This window comes from Marmota flaviventris, chromosome 13, assembly GCF_047511675.1.
Source record: "Marmota flaviventris isolate mMarFla1 chromosome 13, mMarFla1.hap1, whole genome shotgun sequence".
NCBI classification, from domain to species: Eukaryota; Metazoa; Chordata; class Mammalia; order Rodentia; family Sciuridae; genus Marmota; species Marmota flaviventris.
This window is the reverse complement of record NC_092510.1, coordinates 51881061-51893670: the sequence shown is the minus strand read 5'-3', so window position 1 is coordinate 51893670 and position 12610 is coordinate 51881061. Positions and strand designations below refer to the sequence as shown.

General features: G+C 37.4%; 1 long non-coding RNA gene across 1 annotated transcript; it reads left to right on the top strand.

Moving 5' to 3' along the window:
- Window positions 1-1636: 1636 nt before the first annotated feature.
- Window positions 1637-12146, top strand: LOC139701565 (uncharacterized). Its single transcript, XR_011704113.1, has 3 exons — window positions 1637-1764; window positions 9960-10092; window positions 12069-12146. It is a non-coding gene; the product is annotated as an uncharacterized lncRNA (long non-coding RNA).
- Window positions 12147-12610: the final 464 nt, after the last annotated feature.

Genomic DNA, 12610 nt, shown 5'->3' with positions numbered 1-12610 from the left:
TCCTTTCCTCAAACACCGAGTATACAGTGTTAGCTGGCTATTCTCTATAGGTGCAGTACAGCAAATGGTTAGAACACTGACTTTGGCATTATTAGATGGCCGCGGTTCAAATGACAGCTCTGCCACTTACCAACAGCAAGATGCTGAGTATGTTACTCTTTGTTATTCCTGGTAGTAAAGCTGGGCTGATGATTGTGCCAATCCACAGCAGGAGTCATCAGGATTCAATGGGTGAATAGACTACACCACCTAGACTAGTGCCAAACTCAGAGAAGGCATTACTACTGGCTCTAATTGAGGCAGTCAGGTTTAGAGAGAGTTCTTTTTTTTTTTAATTTTTTATTGTTGGTTGTTCAAAACATTACATAGTTCTTGATATATCATATTTCACACTTTGATTCAAGTGGGTTATGAACTCCCATTTTTACCCCGTATACAAATTGCAGAATCACATCAGTTACACATCCATTGATTTACATATTGCCATACTAGTGTCTGTTGTATTCTGCTGCCTTTCCTATCCTCTACTATCCCCCCTCCCCTCCCCTCCCCTCTTCTCTCTCGAGAGTTCTTAAATATACATTTTGCTAAATAAATTATGGGCATATATATACTCAGCAAAATTATGCAATCAAAAGAAATTAACCTCTCCTGAGAAGACTTGTACAATCCTCCAAAGCTGTCATCTACCCCCCACACATTGCACATTCCCTTCTTGGGATACCAGTAGGATTGAATCATAATTATCTGAGCACAGGCTGTAAACAACTCAATGGCAGAGACCACTCCTTCTTTTTCTTTTTTTTTTTTTAAATCCAGTGCTTAGAGTAAAGTGAGTGTTCAATAATCTTTGAGCATAAATTAATAGATGAACCATAGAAGGAAGTGATGACCTTTTCTGCCACCCTTTCACATGGTTAGACTTTCAGACCAGTCCATGCTAAACATCCATAGGAACACTGTGTGCACAGGAGATCTTGCTCATATATTAAAGTTGTTGACTGTAGCTAAGCTGTACTATGCTGTAGTAAGAGTTTAGACTTTCAAATCAATCCTAGTATAAATACCAACTTTGTCCGTAACAAGCTTTGTAATTTGGAAAAAAAATTACTTGAAATTTTTAGACTTAAGTTTCCTCATCTACTTCAGTATGATAATAGTTATATTTTACAGATATTGTAGAGAATAAGGAACATATTGTATGGTCAATTCAGCTGCCTGCTGGGGTTACCCTCCCCTTAGGATTATAAAGATTGACTTAAATCCCTGCTTCTGGAAGTCCAACTCCTCCACAAGAGTTCTACACAGTTCCATGCAGCTTACATTCTCCTTTTTTATCTCTATCCTTCCTCTCACAGCATGGGTGAAGACACAGGGGACCGAGCAATAGGCGGGTAGTTTAATTATTCCCCGTACCAAGGAAGTCACTTGTATAGTTGGGGGGTCAGAGAACTCTCATTATGGTAAGGAAAAGAATGGCTACTTTCTCTTCACTCTGTTTACATAGGAATTTTTAAATCTGGGGTGTTTTGTTGTTGTTGCTTTTTGGTGGGGGTTTTTGATTGTTTTTGTTTTGGTGATTTTTGTTGTTGATGTTGGACTTTGTTGCTGTTGTGTCTGTTTCTTTGCAGCACTAGGAACCAAACACAAGGCCTTGCATACAGGAGGCAAGCACTCTACCAGTGGGCTACACCCCCCAACCCAAAGTCTGGGCATTCTAAGCTTCTGGGGAGGAATGAAGCCAGAGTGGAAGTTTATAAAGAGGTATGAACTTGGCCAGTCTCCATGGCAACAGGGGGATGACTGGTGGGCTATTCCTGCAGCTGCCTCCTTCCCAGGAAGCCTCTGAAGGAATCTCATGACTATCAGGTCGTCAAGGATGAAGGAGTCAGAATGGACAATATTTTTCTCAAATTTTATAGTTTCACTCTCCAGGAAGGCAATGCCTTTTTATAACATGTGAGATAAGTCTTAAGTGTTTAGAAATTTACTATTTTGAAATACGTTTCAAAAACTATTATTTATAAGTGCAGAGGGTGACTTGTCAGGCTACTGTTTTTACCACAGTTAACACAGGGGTCCTCATACTTATTCAACCAGCAGGGCACCCAGAAATACAGATGCTTATTATGAAACATCAGAAAATTTTGACTTACTTCAAATAAATATATAATTTAGAACTAAAGCAGATACCTTTTACTATTAGATTTAAATACAAGCAATTGGTATTAGGTAGCAAAGATTTATCACAATTAAAATTGAGAATATCATATCAATTAACTGGATTTGTTATAACTTCAAATTGTAAAAGTTCATTATTCAACTGAAGAGAAAAATTAGATCCAGCAGTCAGGACACAGTGGCTCTAGGAGTTCTTAGTTTGATACTCTGATTTTTAACTATATAAGTAAATGAGGAAATAAGTTACTCCATGGCACAGAATAATCTATTTATCTGTGTATTAAAAAAAAGTGCCAACAATTTACCATGCATAGTCATAGTGCTGGCCTGGGGAATACTCTGCCAACACTGTGAACAGATCTTGTCTCGAGGTCCCTGATCTTGAGATACCCACAGTCTAAGGCAAAAGAGAGACATTTTCCAACAATATGTGGCAGAGCTTACAATATAGGCAAGCACAGGGTGCAGGAAGAGGAAGGCATCTAACACAATCTAATAGTGTAAACAGGGGAGCGGGTATAGAAAAAGCTTCTAGCAGAAAAATGATAAGAAAGCTGAAACAGAATTCTGCATATTTTGATTGGTCTATTCTTGAGGGATGGTTAAGTTGGATGTGGAATGATTATAGGAAGATTCTGTATGTGTAGTTGTTGTGAATGAATTAGATGAAATGAATAAATCTGTATATGAAGGCAAATATCAAAACCATAATACTGGCTGGTTGCTGTGGTGCAGCAGCTCGGGAGGCTGAGGCAGGAGGATCACAAGTTCAAAGCCAGCCTCAGCAAAAGCAAGGTGCTAAGCAACTCACTGAGACCCTGTCTCTAAATAAAATACAAAATAGTACTAGGGACATGGCTTAGTGGTGGAGTGCCCCTGAGTTTAATCACCAGTATCAAAAAACAAACAAACAAAAAAACCCCACTAAAAACTAAAGTTACAGAATGACACGCATACTATGATGCCATTAAGTAAATTTAGAAATATATAGTAGCACTCATTTAGGGGTACATACTTAGATAGTAAAAGTTTGAAAATGTACTAGAAGTTAGATACATCCTAAAATCTTGGGCATACTTGCCTCTGGAGAGGGAAATAGAACCAGGTACAAAAAGCATCAGCAACATCAGTACTATTTTAGTTTTCAAAAATATATAAACAAAGGAAATAGTATAAAGTGCTTAATATTCAAGCCACCAAAGGATATATAAAAATCTACTTACATGTGTATTGGGAAATTATAAGGCAAACCTCTGGTGATAAAAATACATCATAAGGTTAACTGAACAAACTACAGCCAACTAAAACAATAATGATGAAGCAAAACTAACAATAATTTGTAATTGAAAAGCTAGATTATTGGCAAGTGAAAAACATGGGAGGTGCCAGTCAACATGGGTGACACATGATACTCCACATCCTTTTTAAAACTGGTAGGAATTCCTAATATAAAAAGAGGAGAAGTCAAATTATCATGTGTCTGCCGAACTTAATAGTATAATGCTGAACTACTCTTTAGTAAACACTAGTAATAGGTTAATTTTGGTTTATTACTTTCAAATATAAACTTATGACTCCAACCCACAATACTCAGATGCAAGAAAAGTTAGATTATGTTTACATTCTAGTTCTAACTCCTTGCCTGCCAGGTTGGTGTGATGCCTAATGTCAGGAGGGGAGCTCTCTCTGCTCTTAAGGTCCAGTAAGTCTCTAGACTTATACAGATAACCTTTGGACCATGATTGTCAATGTCAAAATGTTCACTAAGCACCAAGATCGAGTGGGGTTCATCCCAGGGATGCAAGGTTGGTTCAACATATGGAAACCAATACATTTAATTCATCATCAACAGACTGAAAAACAAGACTCATGTAATCATTTCAATAGATGCAGAAAGAACATTTGACAAAATATAGCACCCCTTCATGTTCAAAACAGTAGAAAAACTAGGCAGAGTAGGAACCTAGCTTTACATTATAAAAGCTATCTATGCTAAACCCAAGGCCAACACAATTCTATATGGAGAAAAATTGAAAGCATTCATTCTAAAAACTGGAACAAGACAAGGATGCCCTCTATCACTACTTCTATTCAACATCATCCTTAAAACTCTAGCCAGAGAAATTAGGTAGGAGAAAGAAATTAAAGGGATACAAATATATAAAGAACTCAAACTATTACTATTTGCTAATGACATGATTCCAAGTGTAGAAGATCCAAAAATTCCACCAGAAAACTTCCAGAACCAATAAGTGAATTCATTGAAGTAGCAGGATATAAAATAAATACCGATAAATCAAAATCATTCATATACATCAGTGATGAATCTACTAAAATAGAAATTAAGAAAACAACCCCATTCATAATAGCCTAAAAATATACTAACAAAAGAGGTTAAAGACCTCTATAATGAAAACTACAGGATACTAAAGAAAGAAATTGAAATAGACCTCAGAACATGGAAAGATCTCCCATGCTCCTGGATAGGCAGAATTAATATTATGGCATACTACCAAAATCATTATACAGAATTAATGCAATTCTTATTAAAATCAATGACATTCTTCATAGAACTAAAAAAAAGCAATCATGAAATTCATTTGGAAAAATGAGATCCAGAATAGCCAATGCAATCCTTAGCCAGAAGAATAAAACAAGAGGTATCACAATACCAGACCTTAAACTATACTACAGAGCCATAGTAATAGCATGGTATTGGCACTAACACATATACATAGACCAATGGTACAGAATAGAAGATACAGATAAATCTACATAAATATAGTTATCTCATACTAAACAAAGGCATCAAAACATTCACTGGAGAAAATATAGTCTCTTCCACAAATGGTGCTAGGAAAATTGGAAATCCACATGTAACAAAATGAAATTAAACCCCTATTTCTCACCCTGCACAAAACCCAACTCAAAGTGGATCAAAGACTTAGGCACTCAGACAGACACCCAGCACCTAAATAGAAGAAAAAGTAGGCTCAGATTTTCACCATGTTGGCCTAGGATCTTACTTCCTTAACAAGATGCCTAAAATGCAAGAAGTAAAATCAAGAATAGATAAATGGGATGGATTCAAACTAAATAGCTTCTTTTTAGCAGAGGAAACAATCAATAATGTAAAGAGAGCGCCTATAGAATGGGAGGATGTATGAAGAACTCAAAAAATGTAATACAAAAAAACAAATAACCCAATCAATAAATGGGCTAAGAAATTTAACAGACACTTCACAGAAGAGCAAATACAATCAACAAATATATGAAAACATTTCAACAATTTTAACATCACTAGCAATTGGAGAAAGGCAAATTAAAACCACACTGAGATTTCATCTCACTCTAGTCAGAATGGCAATTATCAAGAATAGAAGCAACAATAAATGTTGGCAAGGATGTGGGGAAACAGTAAACTCATACATTGCTGGTGGGACTGCAAATTGGTGCAACCATTATGAAAAGCGATATGGAGACTCCTCAGAAAACTTGGAATGAAATCACCATTGACCCAGTCATCTCACTCCTCAGTTTATACCCAAAGGACTTAAAATCTGCATATTACAGTGATGCAGTCACAATAATGTTTATAGCAGTTCAACTCACAATAGCTAAACTATGGAAACAACCTAGGTGTTCTTCAACAGAAGAATGGATAAAGAAACTATGATATATACACACATTGGACTGCTACTCTGCCATAAAGAAGAATGAAATTATGGCATTTGCTGGTAAATGGTTTTTTTATATGCTTATACTAATTCACAAAATGGTGGGGGATGCGGCTAGGGAAGAAAAGAGTTACTTTGGACTAGGTAGAGAGGAGTAAAGGGGGAGGAGAGGTAAGGGTTAGGAAGGATAGTAGAATGAATCTAACATTATTACCCTGTGTACACATATTACTACACAACTGGTGTGATTCTACATCACATACAACAAAAGAATGAGAAATTACACTCCATTTATTATGATATGTCAAAGTGCATTCTACTGTCATGTATAACTAATTAGAACAAATATTTTAAGAAAGAAAAAAGTTGTTCACTAAAGAAGCTTGTCCCTCTTGAATAAAGCCAGGTGTCTCAGTCCCTGAGGCCTAAAATAGATCCCCAAATCCCATGCTGTTTCCAGGCAGTGGAGCCTGTACTTCAGTCTTGGGAGGTACACCATGCAGGGTCTCTCCTGAATGAATTGAACATGGGTTTCTACTGACTGGGCTCCCAAATCTTCAGGGCTGCCTCTGCCTCAGCCTCACCTTCTCCCTTTTCTCCAGTCCATTCTGTTTTTCCAACTCCCAGTATCCCACAGCAATCCCTTCAATGGCCATGAAGCATAATCTCAGTTTACTTGTAGGAGGAGTGAGGTGATGTTCAGTGCTGGGAACTCTAGAATTGTATCAGTGGTTTCTTTTTCCTGAGACAAAGGATCAGGGAAACAGATACTTGATTTCTCATGGGTTAGTCAGAAGATGGGATGAAAAGCCAAGCATGCAAGACCCAAAACCAAAACTAAATAAAGGTATGCATATTTCCTTTATAGCTCATTATCTTACCATACATAGTTTATTAATCTTTAATTAGAATTTTCCCAAGAATAGTTTATGGAAATATGGACACAAACACAATTACACATAAGGATTTTCTAAAATCACCTTCCTCCCTTCCTTCCTTTTTTTTTGGATCAGTTGGATCCATGATGGGAATCATCACTGGGCTGAGGACAGCACTTTGAGAGCCAGTGAGCAAAAGTTGGGGCTGATGGTCACACAGCCTGCTGGCTTCATTCTTGGTCACGTCCGCTGTCAGCTGAATGTTGGTTGGCTGTTTCCTCCAGGGTCTGGCTCCTACGCATTGGCTTCTGACTTTCTTCTTTCCAAAGGCACAAAACCTTCACTCCACTCCCACACTACATCCTCTCAGGAGCTCCCACTCTCTTTTCCCTCTAACTGTAGGCAGGATCAGGGTCTCAGGTCAGCTCAGAACAGGGTCTCTGTTTTGAGCACTAGAGAAGATTCATTAGCAGCAGTAATCAGTTCCTGGAGGGGGATGCAAAGCAACCAAAACCTACCATCCATCTATTAATTTCCAGGAACAGCTGACAGACATTTTTCATTCACATGGACCAAAGAGATTACTGAGTGGCAGAGTGTAGATGTATCAAGAGGCAGATACCAGATTGATGTGAGGGAAACCCAGTTAGCTCAAGGCAGCTAAAGGGCCTCAGATGTTGAAGATATTCAAACACAAGTCAGGAAGCCATGCATTGAAGCTGGCGAGAAAGAATTATAGGCAGTTGTTGTTTTTGTCGGCAAAGTTTTTTTTTTTTTTTTTTAATAGCACTTCGATTTTCTTTTGGGAAACCACTCTTCCTTAAGTTAAGGTGGACTCTCCCTGGCTAAAGGAATTTACAAATAATTCAGGTGGAGCTACTCAGGGCATCCCTTCCATGTAGTCACAATAATGCTTCCCAGATAAGCTCATGACCCAAGTATGTCTGTTCAAATTAAATCCTGGAATTTTCGCTAAAAATATTAGGGGGAGGAACTTTTTTCCTCTTATGCAGTTTCCACGCTTCTAGGATCCTACACATGACAAGAGTACTTGAGAATTAAACCAAAACACAGGAAAACAAAACAAATAGCCAGAAGGGAGAGATTGATTTCTGATTATCTATTTTTAGCCCCAAGATTCAGCTATGGATCCAGCTATGCCTGAAACCATCACTGCCTCTGAATTTTTCAGCCATGACAATCGATCAATTCCCTTCCCTTACTTAAATCAGTTTGAGTTGGATGTCTTTCCATAAAAACTCTTTCCCATCCAATAGAGAGTCTACCTGCCACAAGAAATGTTAAAGGGTGAAACAATGATATCAATGAAGTGATTCTAAGACACAGTAAGCAAATCTGAAATGTTGATAATCTCCTCCTCTCCTCCACCCCGACTCTGAAGTTCACAATAAAGCTTCACAAATCAGCCTTCCTTGGGTCTACCGTGGCCCTTCCTTTACCTGACCTTTATTTCTATCTTCAGAACTCTTAGATGAACTTAGTTTAGGACTAGTCATATGGTAGCATGGGAGCTTTTCAGGTAATCCCAAGCACTTTTTAAGTCACCTTAGTAAGACTTAGGAGAGATAATTAATGTTTAGCTCTCTTGAACCATCTAGAAATCTTAACTCATACCTGTTTTACAACCAATAGACTCTCTTCTGAATAAACTATTATTCTGCTTACATATGGCAATTTTCAAATGGCTTCCTTTATTGAACGAGCTGTGATAGTTACAATCTATGCTGAGTGTTATGATTCCCACATTGTTTTCACGTGTATTCTATGATTTGCAATTTTGTCCATTCAATTATTTGAGAAATATTTACTGGGCTGGGGTTGTAGCTTACTGGTAAAGTGCTTGCCTACACGCGTGAGGCTCTGGGTTTGATCCTTAGCACCATATAAAAAAATAAATAAATAAAATAAAGATATTGTGCCCATGTACAAACTAAAAATGTTAAAGAAAATATCTACTGGGCCAGGTTCTTTTCAGGGACAGATAGAGTGGTACACAGGAGATAGGATCTCTTTTTTCATGAAAAGTACAGTCTGCATATGAAGTTTATTTTGAAACTTTATTCAAAAGGAAAAGAGCTAGGATCTCCCAGCTACCTCAGTCATCCTGGATTAGATTTTAAACCATGTTCTCTAGAAGTCTGGGCACATTTGGGGAAAAATTGCCTGGGGTGTGTAGTTATGCTCTGGGACTCCTAATATTATTCAGTTGTGGCTCACACACCTGAGAACATTAATCTCTGGATGATGTGGCAAGAAAAGCATCTGCTTACTTGATATGAAGTAGACAGCAGATTAATATTTTAGAGCTGTGATGATTTTTAACAGTTACCTAAACCAAAATCTTGATTTCACAAATCAAACAACTTAAGTTCAAAGAAGGCAAATGGCCCAAAGTCATACAATGATTAGGTAGCAGATTGCAGGTAGAGTTCAAAGCTGATCAGATCACAAGATAATACTATGTCCTCAGCAGTCAAGACCCTCCACAGCCTGGACCCACCTGCCTTGCCAACTTCATCTTCCAATGCTTCCCTTTCTAGTATGTGCTCTAGCCAAACTGCTTGGAGTCCTTCACAAGTAGAACTGGTTTCTTCCTCATTATCATCCAGTGCAACTTTTAAAAAGGCTCTTGCTTGCAGGAAACGAAAGCATACATCTGTAACATCCAGAAATGAGGATGTTGGTGTTTATAAACAAGTCCATGGAATCCCAGAGGGGAAACAGGATTGGAACGAGTGGAACTGCAGACAGGTTTTTACATACAAGCAGATTTGGGGGCCTGGGCTGGAGCATGTATGAAACTTGACTGAAGTCCACCGTCATTGGACAGCCCCCTCTGTGTCCACTCCCTCCCTCCCTGCTCCCTAAGAGGCAGCCTTCCTTGCACTCCATTCATGGCTGATTTCACAATTTGAGTTCCTAGTGGTGCACATCATTGTCTTTCCACCATTTCTCTTCAGTATGACCCCTCAGCCTCAGTTCTCAATGCTTACTGCACTATCCTCTCAGCAGTTCCTAGTTTTGAAAAGTCAAATTCATGTTCTAGGTTAGCATCAGAGCACAGAAAATCCTCAAGTGAGGCTGGGGATGTAGTTCAGTAAAGCATGTATTTAGCATGTGCAAGGACCTGGGTTCCATTCCCAGAACCAAAAAAAGGAAAGAAAAGAAAGCCCTCGGTTTCTCTTACCTTTTCCTCTTGCAGTTGTGTTGATTGATGTCCACCCTGGCTACTCACACTTGCATGCAGTCTCCCCCACACTTGCAGAAGTCTGAATTCTGATACTGCTGCAATGATTGGAGCTACAGAGGTTCTACAGGATAAAACACCAGATTCAGTAAGTTTTTCTAATGGTTTTATGGCTTTGGGTTATCATAAACATAATAAATGTTTATTAATTTAAAACATTAGAGAATAGTGTTGGGGCTTGGAGAACGATGACCCCCAAATATGGTATTTGGGGAATGACGAGAAATTTGATATAAAAGAAATCAAAAGACCTTAAACATAGGCTAAGAATCAAGATCCTTTTTAATTTAAAAATTGATTAAATTTTTAAATTGATTAAAATTGTTCCTCCCCTAAGACCCTAACCCCACTTACCTGCAAGCACCAGAGGGCTTTCTGGAGATTCTCCTTATTTCCCTTCCCGGATTTCCAATTGCCTCAGTCTTCCTACTAAAATCTTGATAGACAGAGAAGACTAAACTACTCAGCTCAGAAAGAAAGACTGAACTCTGTCAACACATGTGGACTATCTTTTTTCACACACTGTATTGGTCCCATTTAATATTCCAAAGAGAATAATATAGAAACCATTTCTGTTCTATTGAACATGCATTATGTCCCAGACTGTAGAATGTTCCCCAAACTCATTGAGATCCCCTAAAATTTTTTACTGTTTCCCTGAATATTATCTATGTTCTCCATTCTCCTCCTCTCCTATAGAAAAAGGGGTATATGAGTTTTTTAATCACGTTGGGCTGGGGGTAATTACATTATATGATTGCCGCTATGCACATAATAAATTTGTGTGTCCTTTCTCCAATCAATCTGCTTTTTACAGTTTATTCCAGTGAAACTTCAGAAGGCAGAGGGGAAATTTCCTTTTGCTGTTACAATACAAAGTAGTATAAAGAAGAAAACAAATCACCTGAATTCATATTTCCTCATCTAGCAATAAACCACTAAGGAGATCTATCAATTGATCAATCTATCTATTTCTACATATAGATATATAAATTTTGAACAAAATTGGAATTATATCATACATGTTTATTTCACTTAATATCACGAGTATGTTTCTCTGACCTTGAATGTCCTAGCAATTAATTTTCTATGGTGATATCATATTCCAGTGGATTTATCTGTTTACTACTTATTGTCAAGCATTTGAATTCTTTTCATTTTCTTTATTGCAAATTATGTCTTATAACCCGCTTTGAACCTAAATCACTGTGCACATCTTTGATTATTTCCTTAGAATAAGTTCCTGAACTAACAATTATTGTATAAATACTATAAACATCTTCAAAACCATTCTTATGCATTCCCCAAATACCCTACTAGGAGAAGTTGTACGCTTCCCTCAGTGTGAAAAATGCCAGTCACAAACAGCATTTTATGTAACTGCATTTATATTTGGCAAATATATGGAGACAGAAAATGGAATAACCTGAGAGCTGGGGGCAGGCTGGGAGGAAATGGGGGTGACTTTTAATGGGTAAAATTTTTTTTTCCTGAGGTGATAAAAATATTCTAAAATAAATTGTGATGATGGCTGCACAATTCTGTGAATAAACTAAAAACTATTAGTTGTATGCTTTAGATGGGCAAATTATGTGGTATGTGAATTATATCCCAATACAGCTAGTTAAAACTGGAGCTAAGGACATAAATGACTGAATAATAATATGTTGCAAATATATTTTTCCATTTATCTTAGGTTTTGAATTTGTTTATGATTTTTTATGGAGTACAGAAAAATTAAGTACTCATGTGGTAAAGTCTTTAATCTAGTTCTTTCTTTATACTTTTTCTTTCAATGCTATAAAAGACCATCCTACTATAGTAATAAGATAAATATTTATCTATATATTCTAGTTATCTTTGGTTTTTTTCTTTTTTACATTTGATTCCTTTGGAATGTGTTTTCTATATTTTGCAAGTAGTTAAAGGTCTTTTTCTGGATGGTGTTCTTAACCTATTTTGCTTTCTTTTCTTCTTTTTCTTTTAATATCAGTAAAACATGATGATCAGTAGTTACAGTGCCCCAAATCTAACTTTATTTCTCATTCTTTGTTTTGTATCCAGACTGGAATCCGGCTCTAGCTGCTGTGATAAATCAGGAGCCATCTCCTCCTCCCCCTCCACCCAGCCTTCCACTCTGACTGCATCCTCTGAATTATACTTGGCAAATTATATTGCTGGATATGTTACTTGTTGAGTTGACTTCAGAGCTATAATCTGGAAGTTTGTCTAATTGGACTGATTAGTTTTGGTCTTGTGGTCATGAAAGAACCAAGAAATAAGTCTGAAATATCAGATACATTCATCAGCCAAGATAGGGAGGTGTTGATGGCTTCCCTTTCATGTAAATCCAAATGGCTGTGGCATGTTTGGCTCATACTCTTTTGATTTGTGATTTAATTTTTACAAACTGTAGGAAGAAAACTGCTGCCAATGTTATGGTTTGAAGAGCTGGATTTTCTCTCCAAAGGCACAGAAAATGTAGAATAATGACTGAGCTCAGATAATGAAGTGGGGGAGGGAAAGGAGAAGGTTGGCAGGAGTGTGTGTCCCTTTCTGCCATTTTGTGGGAAGTCAGAAATGGCAAAACAAGAGAATGAAAATCT